Source organism: Nothoprocta perdicaria, unplaced genomic scaffold, assembly GCF_003342845.1.
Source record: "Nothoprocta perdicaria isolate Ctin4 unplaced genomic scaffold, notPer1 scaffold_38, whole genome shotgun sequence".
Lineage (NCBI taxonomy): Eukaryota > Metazoa > Chordata > Aves > Tinamiformes > Tinamidae > Nothoprocta > Nothoprocta perdicaria.
In genome coordinates, this window is record NW_020455621.1 from 2,775,459 (window position 1) to 2,787,738 (window position 12,280).

Genomic DNA, 12,280 nt, shown 5'->3' on the forward strand with positions numbered 1-12,280 from the left:
TTTATAATGTGACCGTCTATACTACATGGGGTCATAAATAATTAATGGCTTAAATTCTTTTGCAGATGTCTGTTCCTGACATAACCTTCCTTCCTTATAATGTTTCTTTGTTGTTTACAAAAATTTGAAGAATCAGAGCTCTGTGTTTGATAAAATACTGCTCATTATTTTCCTTTTTTTCCTATTCATATGTAAACTTTTACATCTGCTGCAGTCTTCCCCTCGATTTGTATTCCTCAGTAACTATTCACATAATCATGTATGCTTCTCAAATAAGGTATATCAATATTGCAATAAGATTTCTATAAGAATGCCAGATCAGCTTAATAACAGCTACAGAAGTGCTAAATAAGTAAATATTTATGATCATGACRGACTTGTGGGCATTTATTTGGATTACTTTAAAGGAAAAGAATAATAACTGTCCAGTTGTGATCCAGCTATATCACATATGATTACTTCTTTGGAAGAAAGAGAAATGAACGAAAGTCATTTTTTTTCCTCCATASCTTATACACATGTAGGAAGAAATACGTCCATGTTTTCTCTTTTCTGAAATAATGATTCCAAGAATACTATCCTATCAATTTATACCAAATGGGATTTTTAGTTTAAAATTCTTATTCTTCTTTAACTAATCCAATCTAATCGATCCAATGCTGCTCGGTTTATTCGTCAAAAATCTAGATGATGGGAGGGAGTGCATGCTCAGCAAGTTTGCYGATGACACAAAGCTGGGAGGACCTGCTGATACGCTGGAGGGCTGTGACCTCCTTGGCCATTCCGAGGGACCATGAACAAACAGCTGGAATGGGCAGAGAGGGACCTCATGAGGTTCAACAAATACAAGTGCAGGTATCTGCGCCTAGTGAGGAATAACTCTATGCACCAGCCAGGGCCTCATGCTAGAGAGCAGCTTTGCAGAGAAGGACGTGGGACTTCTGAATGCCCATTTCTGATTTAAGTGCTTGCCCATGACTGGCAGTGCGTCCTTGTGGCTAAGAAGGTCAACAGCCTCCTGGATTGCATTAGGAAGTGCATTGCCAGGAGGTCAAGGGGGAGGTGATCCTCCCCCTCTATTCAGCGCTGGCAARACTTCTTCTGTCTCCGCATTACAAGACAGATATGGAGCTACTGTAATGAAGATACTTAAGTGTTGTAGGGACAGGAACATGTCTCAGATGAGGAAAGGCTGAGAGAGCTGGGTCTGATCAGCTTGGGGAAAGAAGGATCTGGGGAGATTTTATTAATGCATAAAAATATGTGAAGGGAGGATTTAAAGAGGATGAGGCCAGAGTCTTTCCAGTGGCGGACAGTGACAGGATGACATGAGATAGGATGTGCAACAGACACAGGAAACAGAGGAAGTTCTTTCTGAACATGAAGAAAAATGTTTGTGAGGGTGATTGAGCATCAGAAGGGGTTGTCCAGACTSGTAGTGGAGTCTCCATCCTTGGAGATGTTCCAAAGCTGCCTCGGCCCGGTGCTGTGTAGCCTACTTTAGGTGACCCAGCTTGAGCAGGGGTGTGGGACTAGTTGATCTCCAGAGATCCCTTCCAACCTTGACCATTATGTGACTTTGTGATTCTGTAATTTCCTTTTACTGAAAAGTTCCTCTTCATACATTTGTAAAAATCTAACCAAATTATGTGTCTTTTTTTTTTTTTAGCCTTTTAGACTGCCGCAGAGTATTTCATTTTTAAATTCAGTACTATGTAGAGCTTACGCACACCATTACAAAGGTGTAGCTTTAGTTGCATGATTGGACTTTTTATGGTGTTATTTAAATAAATCTTGTTGTGATTTTATTTTTTGTTTCACATTTATGACATGCATAAGTCTAAAACAATTCAGTTTCTCTCTGTTTATGTGTAATTGAGTTCATAAATTGTTAAAAATTACATCTGCTACTTGGATGGACATGTTAAGATTATATATATCTCACAATCATTTTATTCCTCAACATCATAAAAATGCAAGGATATAAATCTTTAAAGTCTCATTGAGTTCAGTGAGGTTATTTGCATACAAAATTATATATATGCCTGAACATATGTACTGGTGAAGCCTATGTACAGAGCATATGCTGCCAACAAATGTAGCAATTTATGAGCATTAAACTGCTGATGCCCAGACCACTATAAATAAGGTGGGCGGAAAAAAATTAAACCAGAACTTGGCAAACTTCCATTATTTCTGAAAACACTATATAGTTATAGTATATAATGTCAGTATAAAGCAAAGGAAGACTATATGATGCAGTCCCCCCATTATATTCCTAAAAATCTCCTATAATGTATGTTGTMCTAAGATTCTGTATTTACTGGTGTAATTCTGATTTACTGGTGTCTTGCTTCCACCACATAGTTTTGTGAAATTAGTTTTAGTTTAACCAAGTATAGGTGGCTAACACTAAGTGGCTCTCTAATGTGGACTGAATAACAGACCACTGTAAAACTGTACAATAGACCATAATTTACTGTCTGATAAAGTTAAGCCTTGTGTACATGCTATCTTATATTGGGTTTCAGCTTTTACAATGAAATATGGAAAACAGCCCTGGTTCAGAGAATTAGGCCAAACTACAACCAGATTTATTTTTCTATTTGTTCAGAAATTATTATTTCTGTTTTGGGAAAGAAAAGTCTGAAATTTGGTTTAAGAGATATCAATGTCGATATTTTAAATTAAAAAATGTTTTAAACGTGGTTTTATTTCAGTAGGGAGGAATAGATTCATCAGGCCATTATTAACTTAGCTGTTATTTCCCATTTCAATGTATGTACATCTTGCCCGTGGTAAAACAAATGTTTTAAGTAACTTTCTTCATATATGGTTCATGAATTGCTATATAATCACAAAACTTTGGACTTCAGTACATGATATATTCCAATGGAAACTTGTTCTTTCAGTGGAATTGTGACCTGAGCTAGATATAACAGTCTTACTGTGATATGGGAAATCTTTTGATTTATAATGGCAAAAAGCTAAAACTATATCATGAGACTTCGTTTCTAGTCATGACTTTATTTTTAGCCCTTCTAAATTTTAATATGAAAACCTATAGCTTTCTAGTGATATATACCTCAAAACTGTAGGCCTGAGGACCTTGAAATATCATATCTACTACTGACCTAGATGTGACATGGACAGACCAAAACTGTGTATGTCGTATTTCAAAATTGCCGAAGTATGGAATATTTAAGGTAAATACAGTGAAAAAGATTGGTAGAGGATTGGTGAAGTGATATGAAACATATATGCTTAATTTGTGGACTGGCACAGGTCTACGTGGACTTCACTGCTTGATGACATATCTGTAATATATATATATATACTATACGCTTTACCTCTGCTTAGACAATGAGCCAAGTCTTTCATATAGTTTCTGAAATATTTTACCACTTCTGCCCTGTCTTGTTCAGCTGATGTACTATAAATCATCATTTTTCAACTACTTCATTTACATACCCTTCATTGTGACTTGGAGGGCTTTGTTGTTGTTTCTTAATTTCTATAATAATATTGGATTCAGGTGTCCAGKAAGCATTTTTTGGTGAACTAAATCGTGGAATATGTAATCTCACCCTACTCAGTAAAGTTCCTGTAAAAATCTTCCCAGTGAATAAGCATTTGACTGCATACCAAAAGAGTAAGTTCCTGAAATGGGTGTTTTATACACATACACACACACAAGTATATACGAATACATGTATTATAATTCAAAAGTGATTATAAGTGCCTGTAATGAGTATATTTTAAATACATCAATCTCTCTGTATTTAAAGAATATACTGAACTTCCAGTTACTCTTAGGTTAGTAGTACCCTTGTGTAACACTAGGATATTTGAAATGTACTCCTTTTATTTCCACCTAGCTAGCAGTTTTATAGCAGGAATGATAGACTATTTTTGGCAGACAGTTCAAGCCATATGTTTTTGCCTGGCATAAATGGTTACTGGCTATTTTGTTGGGTCAGGGATTTAGAATTTAAATCATACTGTAAGAATTAGTTCCTATAAAAATGCTGCTTCTCTGAGTGTGAGCTAGATAGCAAGGAGTGATATTAAAAATTAAAAAAAAATAGTACAGAAGAAAAGTGAGGAAAAACTGTGGAAAAACTCAAAAGGGACAAAATAATCTTTGAAATATGGTAAATCTTCAAGCTTTACTCCGTGAACTTCTTTTTTTAATGATTCAGATAAAAAGTTGGGTGTACATTGATCATTTCAGTTATACAACTGGAGATTTTGCAGGCAACCCATCATTTTATAGATCTGTTTTAACTTAAAGGGATAAATCTTACTTTCAGAGCAGCAAATATCTGCGGTCGTTTTACTAAAGCTAGTGGAATTACACAAGATCTTTAACTGGCAGTTGTGCATATAATTTTGCCAGYAGAGTTCAGCTTGCAACTGCCAGAGTTCACCATTAGTTCACCAATGGTCATAAATGACCATTAGTTACTATAAGCTACTATAAAAGTGATTAATTGTTTTGGAACATTTTTTTTTTCCTGTATTAAATGGCAGTCCATCAAAAGAACCCACAGCAAAGCTCTTGCAAAATTTTGAAGGGTGAGCAGGCTGCAAATGTGAGCCCAGGCAACGGTGCTCCATGCAGTTGAGGACAATATACACCAAGCTCCCCATTTTGAGGCAGATAGCTTTGTGGCCTCAGCCCCAGCAAGACCTTAGTTTGGAAGCTGAGTGCTGCAAAGCTAGAGGACAAAATGGCCTCCCAAGTGTACAGGGAGCACCCCAGCACTTTGAGCCTCCCCAAACCACASCCTGAAGTGCCACGAGCCCCAGCTGTGTCTGGGCTCTGTGGTAGAGGAGCAGCCCCAGGGATCTCTGTCACTGAGCACTCTGTGTCCCACAGCCATCTTGAGACCAAGAGGAGCCCTGGACTCTCCACAAGGTCTCTTGTAGAGCCGGTATTATTTTACAGGAAGTCTTTGAAACCCATACATTTCACTATGTTGGAGTTGAACGCATCAGTATTTTCTGAAACAACACTGAAAAAAGCTTCAGTTTCTCTTAAAAGTCTATAATTATGGTGCACAAGGTAGCTACCTGGTACGTGGTAGCCACTACCTGCAAGTCTCGTGTTTTCCACTGAAACTACAGTGACTGCGCAACAGTCAACCTACTTGAGTAAAGCCTGAGAAGGGATTTTAACTATATTGCTTGCCCTGCTACCAATTCATCAATTAGGAGGAGGGAGAAGCCCTSGCCTAGCCTTCCCCAAAGGCAGGCAGGTGGTTATGCAGCCTCAGTTCCTAGACACCTGAACCAAATAACATGAAGATTAAAGAAAAGGAGCCTGAGTGGCAACAGCTGCTGCCCCTCTTGGGGGTGCTGGACTTCTCAAATCTGCTTTGGCTGTGAACTGCCACACTCTCCTTCAGGGAGCAGTGACCATAGGGCTGCTTCATAAGTAAGGAAGGGAAGCTGGATTGGTGGGGATCACTAGGTGAGTGCAAGGGGACAAGTTGGGCAGTGTTTGTCTGGGAAGCCCCTATCAATTGGGGCTGAGCACAGGCTGTCCTGTGGTGGAGTGGAGCAGGGACCAACAGCATCTTCATGGTGTGTGTGTGTGTGTTTTTTTTTTTTTTTTTTATGGTGAGAGGGGCATCAGTGTCCTGCTACAGTCCTTGTATTAATCCAACATCTGAGAAGACTGGTCTGAGTTGGTGTATTCCATGTCTGTAGCATGAAAGGAAAATGGAAAGTAGCAGGGTGAGGTTAGTATAAAAAGGTGCAAATAAGGGCTGTGACTCTCCCAAAATCATGAAGTTCACTTTTCTTATTGTGAATGACTCTTTTTTGAGTGAAATAAGATTTCTAAGGGAGAGAAAATGTTGTCTCAAAACTGAATGCAGAGTGGTGAAGTATAATTTTACCTGTGTGTCCTGTGCTTTAAAGCAAGGGAGCAGGTGGCYGTAATGATCCTGTAGGTTTAAAATACTGGGACATCTGAGAATAAGATCAGTAAAACAAAATTAGAGATTCAACAATTAGCAAATTCCAACACTAGAACTGCATTGTTCTACCAAAATAAATTCTCTTATTTCTTTTCTATAGAAATAAGAGAAAACAATTGTTTTCATCCTCTTCCTTCAAGCAATGCACACCCCTATAACAACATGTAGCCATTTCGCATGTCCTGGATCATAGCAAATTCTTATTCCCTTCAGTTTTCCATGAGTTTTGTTTGTAGTAGGAGCTCTGAAGGCTTTCGTTTCATTTCTGCGAGAAGCAACCAAAGCTTTCTCTGTAGTTATATATGCTACCAAGGTTTTGTCTTTGWCTTWTTTTTTTTTTCTTTTTGTATGTGTGAAACRAATCTGTTTCTACACAGCTATTTCATATGAATTTTGCCAGCTGGGGTTAGTTATGGTGCTCAAGGTACATATACTGGTGCTCAAGAACATATAATCATTGCTGAAAGCTTATTTTATCTGCACKATTTTTATCCCTACTGTAATGTGCTTAGAAAACTTTGATATTTCCCTCTCCTGTACTGGACAACTAAGAAACTTAATGAGGTTATAAAATTCTTTTCTTAGTGAAGTATGATAGCTGCCATTTTTAGCATATTTAGCAGAATGTAGATACCATAATAAATATGTGTTAAATTTCCTGGGGAACTGGGAATGAGTGAGCRTAACCGTTAAAATTGAACGATCTCTGTTACTTTGCTTTGCAATCTCTTTTACAACCTCAAAGCTATTGCAATATATTATTAGTCCTAGCTGGGATTTCGTGACCGTTCTTATGGCTTTCATTGAAGTGATGCAGTCTAATAGAAGTCCATTCTTCCACAGGATAGGAAGAACTTAAACTGCGTGAATATATATTTTATTTAAAATACTTTTGTGAATATGGGAAGCTGTAACGTATAGCTGGAGATATGTTGAGTTTAAAGACTCTTACATGCATCTACTGAGGAACATCCACATTAAGAACAGAATGCATGTTTTTTAAAAGGAAGCATGAATTTAGCTTTATTCTGTATCAAGGAAGTTCATGGCAGCTTTCTGCTGACGTATTCAGTGAATCGAAAAAAAAATTGCTGGGAATATAGCTTATTTTTGAAAAGATRCTCTTGAATGAAATGCTAATTTAATCATAGCGCTGGGTTACCTAGCCGTGTATTTCTCAAAAGCTTTTAAAAGTATGTGAGTATGAGTAAAACTGAGTGAATTATTCACAGGAAATAATCACTGGATCAATTTAGCTTGTCTATTGGATTAAGTGGCCTAGATCCTAGTTACAGTGATAACTGCTGAGTTTAAATTTTGTCTCACTTCCATAGGAGAAATCAGCTGCATGTACATGTCTAGTTCTGGCAACAAAAAGGGGTAGTGAGATCTTGCTGTTCTTGGTTGCCTCTATCCCAGATTTGGTTTACTTGGTAGTGAGYGAGAAGGAGCTTTAGGAGGAGCCTGTTAACTTGACTGCTTTTGAGATATTTGTGTGGCATGCTGTGGAAAAATATGTATGGAAATACATACCCATGATAGCTCCAAAGAGCTACCATGGAGGTTCATAACAAAAGTTCATCTAACCCAATATCTTGCTCCAACAGGCCTGAAGAAGGGAATAGAATAAACACAGAGGGTATCCTTCTGGCATTCTCTCAGGTCACAGCTGTTTTAACTCAGATAACATGTCCTTTAAAATACATTTTTTTTTTTAAGAAGGGGGGGGGGGGGGTCTTTTGACAGCATCTGTTATGTGTTGCTATTTTTTTCCTGTGATAACTGCCTCTTTGATACAGTACTTGAAATCATGGACCTTCTTAGCTCAAGTGCTATGTGCAGTTTATTTTATGCTAGTCTATATTGTCCCCCTCTTTTCAATGTAGAGATTACTGAGCAGTTTATATGGTAACTGGCAATCAGTTTCTGATTTCCCACTGAGCYTGTGTTAGAAATTTTGCATCTGCCACTTCTTTGGCAGAGTTCCAGTGGGTCTAACATCTCGTTTTGCCTCTTTTGGATCTATCTCCTACCAGCTTGACTTGATGCCTGTTAAAACTTGCTGTGGAAGTGATTGCTCAATCACTACTCAGCCCTTTTGTGCTGCTCATGACTTGGTAGAATGCTCAASAGGCACAAATGTGTCAGTTATGAGTACTACTATATTGCTTTTCATAAATATTCTCTTCAATAATGGTTGAATCTGATAGTTATTTAAAGTGTACRCAGAATGAGCAAAAATTTCAATATAGAAAATAGAGTTAATAATTGAGGAATAGTTTTATGATATTCYTTGAGTAATAACTGAAGTGTTGCTGTGAAGAGAGTTCATACCTTGCAAAAGAGAAGAACAATCTTACCAAGATGTGACTTTGGAGATGCAGTTTTTTTATRGACTACTGTGTGCTGTCTATGTATAACTACATCATAAAATCATTTTTAGGTGAATGTAATTTATAAATGATCAGAGGCAACCAAATTGCACCAGGTTAATGAGTTGCCCTTTATTGCTTGTGTAGGCTCTTCTGCTGCTGCAGCTGTGAAGCTAGCTTACATTAATGTGCTTTATTTCACAACCTCAATGATCATGGAGGCCTAAGGCTGCCAAGTATTGCAGCTTAGCAATGAGTGGTAACCARTCAAGTTGTTGTTAACTTGATTGCRTATACCTGTCTGTCTGTGATTGTTACACCTGGTGCCAAAGCAGGAGGTTTTGCCAGGTGAAGGTGATACTGGTGTCTCAGCACCTTCAATGGCAGCCCATGGTCTCAAGTTAGAGTTGAAAGTGCTGGAGTTTCAGCCATACAACCTGAAGTGGAAAAGGTTACGCTCCCTGATTTATCACATCACTCCTTGGCAGACAGTGAAGGTTAGTTGGACTCCTGTCTTAGAAGAAGGAATTATTTGGCAGGATGTTCACTGCAAGGGTGTCTAGATCTAGATTCTAGATCTTGCTGCCTCAACTCAAAGTTTTGAGGAAAAGATATCTGTTAGAATATTCTTGGGAAGCCTGATGATATTTTTACTAACTAATGAAGAACTGATGAATAGGAGAATTCCTGTGGGACTGCTTACTTTAAAGTTTCTAAAAATATTTTTTTATATATATCAAGAAGAAAGTTAAGAAAAGTCAGCTCTTCACAACTTCACAGCACTAGAGCCAGCCACCRAAGCAAGACTTGATGAAATGGAGCAGAAGTAGGGTAGAAAAGAGAACAAAGCTGGCTAAAATGTCTTTGTTTCTCAGAACTAAAACTKCTGGAAAAATTTCTAATGCAAAATTCTGGATTTTAATGCAGAATCTAGATGTGCAAATCTGGGATGTACCAATTTCAGGCTGCTAGAGTTGCTGCAAAGATGCACTAAAAATCTTCACATAAAGTAGTTTACCCATTTAATGGGACTTGTACTGATTAGTGGTGTGTTTCTTTCTACAGCCCTGAGGTACTCCTGTAGACTTATTCATTTTTTTCTCCATAAGCTTGTGCTTTACTACTTTCCAATTTTTACAATTCCATTGCACACTGAAAACCAGGAAATATTATAATAAGGTGTGCATTCTGTCATATGCTTTAGGTCATATATCCTAGAAGATGGCTTTTCTTTGGTTGTGGCTTGGTACGTAAGGAAGAAAAAGAATCAGCTATTTTATGTTTTGCATTTAGCAAGGTGGAAATAGCTACATTTGTTATTGTTGTTCTCAGTCTTGGCACARTATCAGTATTTTGGTCTCATGTACTGAGCTTTTGCCTTTGTAGTTTGYTCACAAGCAGAGGCCCAAGCCTCTCCAATGAGAAACATAAATCTTATTGATTTAGAACTGGGGAAAAATAATAAAGATGTAGTATTGATGACAACGAGGGTTAAAGCACTGGCACTTCTGGTGTGACTTGCACAAAGAAGGTGCAGTATCTGGCCCATGTCCTGTGGTGACCCTGGTGGGGGGTCCTGCTGGCTCAGATGCAGGTACTCAAATCATGTTTCCTTTGGTATATCTGTTATGTCGTACATAGCAACCTTCAGCAAAAAAAAAAATGGAGAGATGGTTAGGGACAGTGTGTCTTAAATTTACTAAGTTTAATTGCAGTCATGGTCACTTGTATTTCCTTCACAAATAGTTCTTCATGTGAGAAATTTATGCATCATTTTGTATCCTAACTGGTTGAACTGTGTTCCTGACTTTATCTTGATAATGGATGAAATGATACATTATACTGTTCCTGAACCATGAAATCTTCAGGATAGCAATGTTTTATTCCAAATAAGTGCGTTTATGTATTGTATTCATGTGAATGAAATAGCTCGATATACGTGAATCTACTAATCCAAGTCACTTGAAGCGAACTTATAATTTTACTATGTTCATTTGAATACAAATTAAAAAAARCCATAGAAGCTCTTCACCATTTCAGAAGAAATGCATTGGTTGAGCTTTGCTGCTTTCTCGTGACTATGGTGCAAGCTTCTTTCTGTGKTTTATGCTCATGGTGAATTCTGAGGGACGTAATCCAAATAGAGAAKTCAAGATAACAGGAAGAATAAAGATTTATTTCCATATAGTGCTACAGAAAGAAAACACATATGGTACTTCTAGTTCTGCAGAAAGTACAAAAAAGTGAATACATTAAATTTTTGATATAGGAAGTAATACTATTTTGACAGTTGATTTCCTCCAAAACTACATGTGGAAACTTGAGCTTTTAATTCTAACTGGTGTTTAATTCTGTGTACTTCTTAGCTCTTTGGCACAACTTGGGGTGTCGTGGTAAAGAATAGTGTCACTCCTTGCTTCTCCTGCTGTTACATGATAGACTAGAATTTATTTGATATGTAAAATCTCTCATGTCATGTCTGCACCTGTGTAGTTATTTACCCTGCAGCCCTGTGTATTCTGTGTGTTCAGACTTTGTAGTACCAGCCKAGCACACCTTGAGGGAAAGGCATTGCTCAGTACAAATGCATTTCCACCACCCCTTTCTGTCACACCTGCAGTAATGGTCTGTCCTGTGGGCTTCCAAGGAACCAGCTGCTACCACTTCAGTCATTGTTCCAGACCAGAACAAAGCAGGAGAGAGAGGAAAAACACCCTCTTATATTTTAGGTGCACACTCAGAAAAGGTGTTCCATTTTGAAAGATTTGGTTGAGAARTCTCTCTCCTTAGTAGAGGGGTTTGGCCTGGAATCACCAGATCAGTGAAAAGGGAAAGAATTCATTTTGTGCTTGTGTGTATACAGACACATGTATAAGTTGCTTTTTCTTCAAGTGTAAACTTATACAGTTGTTGCTATGGCTTCCAAACAAGACATCAGTGTTAATTTGACTCATTGAATATAGAAGGTATTGTATGCTGCTGTATCTTAGAGGTCTAAAAGACATTATGAAATAGTTTTATGCCTCTGCTTTCCTCTCTCTTTCAGTTATACCACTTTCCTCCATTCAGTACTTTGCTTGAAATACGAATGCTTAAAGTAGGATTGTYGCCGGGTTCACTTGGGTTCAGGGTTTTGTGATTAGCAACACTTACCTTGGGAGCCTCTTAGAGCAGAATAAAAATGAATTTATTGCAGAGGAGAGTGGAGTTGTTGATGGTGAGCATATATGATGCTTGCAGTGTGTTGGATTTATATTGTCTGCTGAAAACAAGTACTGCTTTACAATTCATTTAACTGCTACTTTATTTGTTTGTGTTTCTGTCATCAAMCAATCTCCCCTCACTAGTGCATTTGATTTAAAGAGTGAATGCAATTGCTGACTTATTTTTACGTCCAAACCCAGTAGCACTGGCTTCTGAAAGACTAAAGGGGAGGAGAAGTGTTTATTAGTTAGGGAGATGTCCAAGAAGACCTGCATATATCCATATTATGTGTATATAAATATATAAACAATATTTATATACATGTGTACAAATAAACACTTATGTGCATRCAAAATGTAGAAAAAGCATATTCCCTATTGTTTTATGAATATGTTTTTGCTCTTGTCCAAGATAATGTCATTTATAGTTGATCATTATGAGTGTACCTGGAAGAATGGGAGATCTTCAGCTTCTCGTTGCTGGAATTACTTTGTCATGTAATTCCTCTTGTACTCTGCAATTAAAATGAAATTTGAATTCCAATGTTTACTTATGTATGGGCAGCTGAAGTGTAAGGCATGAACAGTTCAGTTATTTCCAGGACACCCTTAAAATAGAAATCAAAACCTGTCATAAAAGGTTCTACAGGAAGCTGTATCACATTGGATGGCTTGTGTATGGACATAGCATAGTATATTAAGAGAGTACTTTCAAGTC